Raw genomic sequence first — 4,406 nt, 5'->3', positions numbered from 1 at the left:
CAGCTATTAACTTCAGTGATTTCAGCTATCAATTTCAGCATTATCAGCGGCCAAATTCAGCTTCCAGCATTCACACTAGCATTATCGTTGGTAATGCTATATATCTAGTTGCTATTTTAGCAAAGTTGTAATTTTTCATGAAGTTCTTCAAACTCTAATCTGTTGTAGGGTGAATCCTGGCTGATAGGAAGGACTTTATCTTAAAGGTCCACACAAAAGAGATGAATGTGTCACCCATATTCGCAGTGCCATGGTGCTCGTGTCATGCCCTCATCCTTGTGGTCCCGCCCTCAACTCAGAGGCAAATTTCTAATGAACTCCTCCTGCTTTCCAGGAATTATGCCCTTTAAAATAACCCGTTTTTGATTTTGGAAAAAACAAAACTAAAACAGAAACGGCATAATCACGATTAAAAAAAGCACCGGGAACACTTTGAAAATAGATTGAAAGATAATTGGGTGAAAATTGAAGTGTACTTAATTTTAAAACATTACACATTTGACTATTAAAGTACTCATACTTCACAATATGCAACTGATTGGGGTGCGTCACATGGTACAATCACTGGGCCAACTAGGAGTGTACTTATAAATCCTTTTTGTATTGGAAATCAAACTTTATGAAGGTATTTTGATTAAGTTGTTTGTTCTTGTATTGTATCCCTTAGCAAAAAGTAGTCAGTATATTTGAAGTATATTTTCATATAGGACTAGCATATATTTTACATTTAAAATAATCAATTTTTTTTGGAAGAAGTAGTCACTTCCAACACATAATAGTATATACTTAATAAAAATGTACTCCTTTTTATTAAGGGGTGAAATATGAGCCTGCAGTAACAAAGTCCATGTTTATTTACTTTTTAATCTGTTGCTTTTTGAGAGTTTTCACCACCTCCTCCCACATGAATTCCAGACTATAAATTGTCACGTGACGTTAAAAAACACAGGGTAGTTTTTTATTCACAAATATCTGTGAGAAGTAGCCGCTGCTCACTTTATTTATGCGTGTCAGCCACACCGCGCGAAGCCGCCACACAAATCCAACGTACCCTGACTGCAGGCATCCTTTGCGACTCTCTGATTGGTTGGTTCAGCTCAAATTCAGGCCAATCAGATTCGCGCCCCGAAGATTTTGATTCTCAGCTGAACTCTTCGCTCTGGGCGCTTGTGTACCACGCATGTCAGTTAAATTAGACTTATATTGCAGTCTTCTTTATGTTATTCTGAAGATAAAGCCGAGTTTGGACCGTCTTGCTTTGGGCACGCGCGTTTCAGAACCGACGGTGAGTTAGCTCATTCAAATATCCCCCTTGTTGTGTTCGCGCTAGCTTAAAGTACCGCCGTTGAGCTGTGTTTTCTTTGTGCAGCAGATCACAGAGAAACAAGCGAGCGGAGAGTGGACCTCCAGAACCAGACAGACATGCCTTTCACCAGGGGGAAGAAGCCGGCTGCCAGCGGGGGCAAAGCGCTCCGGCAGCAGAGCGCTCCGTCCACGGAGAACCAGGTAACACCGGGGCGTCGCTGCACAGGAGGAGCGGGGAGCGTCTGCAGGAGAGCCTCTGACCTGTACCGTGTATTTTTAGGAGGACGGGTCCCAGGTGAAGAGGTCATCCTCCCCTCCTCGGGGAGCTCCAAAGAAGAGGACCGCTTTCATTGATATCACTAATGTAAGCGTATTTTATTTATTGTTTTTTTATTCATAAGTAATTAAGTTGTGGGCAGAACTGTTTAGTGCAGAGTAAGACCGCACTTCCCATCATCCATCTGTTTACACTCATTCCCATTAGTTTACACCTCCAACCTAACATCACTGGTGCAACGAAAATAGCCAACGATATTGGAACAACAATCCAAAAAAAAAAAAAAAAAGCAATTAATCACAAATGCAATTTACATTTTTATTTTTGTTCCATATGTCCTCCATTATCAGGAAAGAGAAATACCACAAGAACAAGTTAAAAACACATTATTTGATCAGAGAGGTGGGTCTTCCACTGACTGATCACTTTTGTGTAGCAGACTTTATGCCTAATTTTTGCAGAAACTGTTTATTTTCTGCACTGGTGAGAGTTGATGAATTCCATACAAATCCAAAAACACATGAGTCTGATCAGTGGGTCTAAAATTTGAATTATTTTTTCCTCTTAATTCTTAGTTTGGAAGCTTCAATACTTTTTTCGGATTTTCTAGTTTTTATTTTTGCTGTTTCTGCTCCATCTGTCAGACATGCATCTGAGGCAGCTTTGGAATATGTTGTCATGAAAGCTTGGTGGACATAAAAATAAAAAAAAAATATTAGTATGCATCAAAATGTTGACAACTGGTTATTCAATAGTTTCTCATTTGGGGCCTTCAGTGTGACACACAAGTTCAAGATTAGCTCAGGTAAACCAAGCAAAGCTAGAAAAGAAAATGTGCATCTTGAAGCTAAATGGTCTAAAGTATTACCCAAAATAAATATGTGTTTGTGCGAAAATTTATACATTTACTGTGAAGAAAAACATATTTGTAACAAATAGAGCTGTCAGGCGATTAAAATTTTTAATCGAGATTAATCGCATTTTGTCCAGAGTAAAAAAAAAATAAGCAACACACTAAAAAGTTTTGCAAAAAATGTAAAAATGAATAGGGAAACACCAGGCAATTGACTCATGGCCTCAAAATCCTCTCCCGACTTAAATGACATTCCCTCCGGATTAATCCAGCCTCCTCGTCTACATGATCCTCTATGAACAGACATGCTGTTTTGGTTTTAGCGTGACGGAAACATCCAGTCTCTAATATGAATGTTCTCAAAATTTTAATGAGGAAGTCCTAATTGAACACCCTTCACTTTATGAAGGGGCGGAGACCGCAGGGAACTCTGAGTTTCCTGAAGGAAACCTGCTCCAGACCAGGTTACGTTCACAGACTCAGTTGCCATAGTGATGAACTCTGAGTTCACCTCAGCCCACTTCGTGAAACAGGTTTGGTTTAACCCACTTTCACTGGTTTAAGTTGACTCCGTTTCTGAAACCGGAAACTCGGTCTTCCTTAACTCTGAGTTCACAAACTCAGAGTTTCAACAAAAACCTGTTTTTTGAAATGTGCCCCTGGTACTGGTGGAATTCAAAACTCATCAAAACATCAGCCAGAAAACATGAGGACAGAGAAGTTGTCTGTGGTCACTACTTGCAGAAGAACTCCTTTATTGCCTATTATTTCTGTCAATTCCACTTGCATGATACACAGTCTAATTTGACTCGGAGTAACATTGTCACTTGAGAATACCATCCTCTTGTGTGTTCCAGTGTTTTTGGTGTTCTGGTTTCTCCTGAAATGCTAATATTTTAGAAAAACTAAAAGTCTTGGGTATGTTTGTTTGTACTTAGTGGTACATGTATCAAATTACCTTTACACAAAGCTTTCATGGTGCATGCCGCTGCTGTAGTCTCTCTGTGTCCGTTACTATTGGAAGTTTTGCGAAGAAAAAAAAATCCAGATGTTATTTTTTCATGCTCTCCATTACTGCAACAGTCTGCAACTTCTCATTCATCAAATACCCACATAAATGACCAACAGGAACATGCAAACGAGATGGCTGTGCTTTAAAATTATCGTCGTATATCTTTCAATGTGATTTAATACTTTATCATAAAAATAATGAAGGGCTCTTTGGAGAGCTCATCGACTTCCCCGCCAGCTGCCAGTCCACATCTGTTATGACAAATAGCTGCTGAGAAACTGCCAGAGTCCCAGTGTTTCATAGCAGAAGACAGGCGGAGAATAATGCCGAACGCGCTGTGCCGAGCAATTTCCAAAACTATTAGGGAAATGATTAACGGCTCGCCCGATTATTTGACGTTGGCGGGGGACTTTTCTTGGAGGCCAAAAGGCAAAAGTGCAGACATCTGCAGCGCAGGCCACTTTCTGCAGTGACTGCTGCTGCTTGAAGTCTCTGATTTCCTGTGGTGTTTGTTTCTTTTTTGCTTTGTTTCAGAGTAATTACAGCCGTTTTCAGGGCTGGTTTTCTCGTCGAGCTTACGGTCAGGATAAGGTCAGATGCTGTTGCTTTGCTTTCACTGAGCGATCCGGTACGGTCCGGGATTTTGAGCATTTCCATTGATAAATTGACCCATTAAACAGTTCTGACCCGTACCTCTTAAAGGTCATCATCCGTTTTAGGTCCATAAAAAAGTAGAACGGGACGGTTGGGGTGTGTGACATCACCAATAGAAAATGTCCAACCAAAGAAAGTTCTCCAACATTTCCATGACAACCACGCTCACCAATCAGGAGTGAGCTTGTTGGGAGAATCTGTCAATCAAACGTTGTGTACATTGATCATGAGACCACATACTTTTATTGAGGCGTCTGATTGCCTTTTAAAAAGGCAGTGGAGCAAGAATGGTTAAAGCTGTTTAT

General features: G+C 40.3%; 1 long non-coding RNA gene across 2 annotated transcripts; it reads left to right on the top strand.

Moving 5' to 3' along the window:
* Positions 1-1,094: 1,094 nt before the first annotated feature.
* On the top strand, positions 1,095-2,793 carry LOC112156165. Of its 2 annotated transcripts, none has more exons than XR_002920925.2 (3): positions 1,095-1,285; positions 1,370-1,506; positions 1,586-2,793. It is a non-coding gene; the product is annotated as an uncharacterized LOC112156165 (long non-coding RNA). The 2 variants fall into 2 exon arrangements; XR_002920924.2 differs by having other exon boundaries at positions 1,099-1,285; positions 1,373-1,506; positions 1,586-2,783.
* Positions 2,794-4,406: the final 1,613 nt, after the last annotated feature.

Source organism: Oryzias melastigma, linkage group LG18, assembly GCF_002922805.2.
Source record: "Oryzias melastigma strain HK-1 linkage group LG18, ASM292280v2, whole genome shotgun sequence".
Taxonomy (NCBI): domain Eukaryota; kingdom Metazoa; phylum Chordata; class Actinopteri; order Beloniformes; family Adrianichthyidae; genus Oryzias; species Oryzias melastigma.
This window is presented reverse-complemented; position numbering and strand designations above follow the sequence as displayed.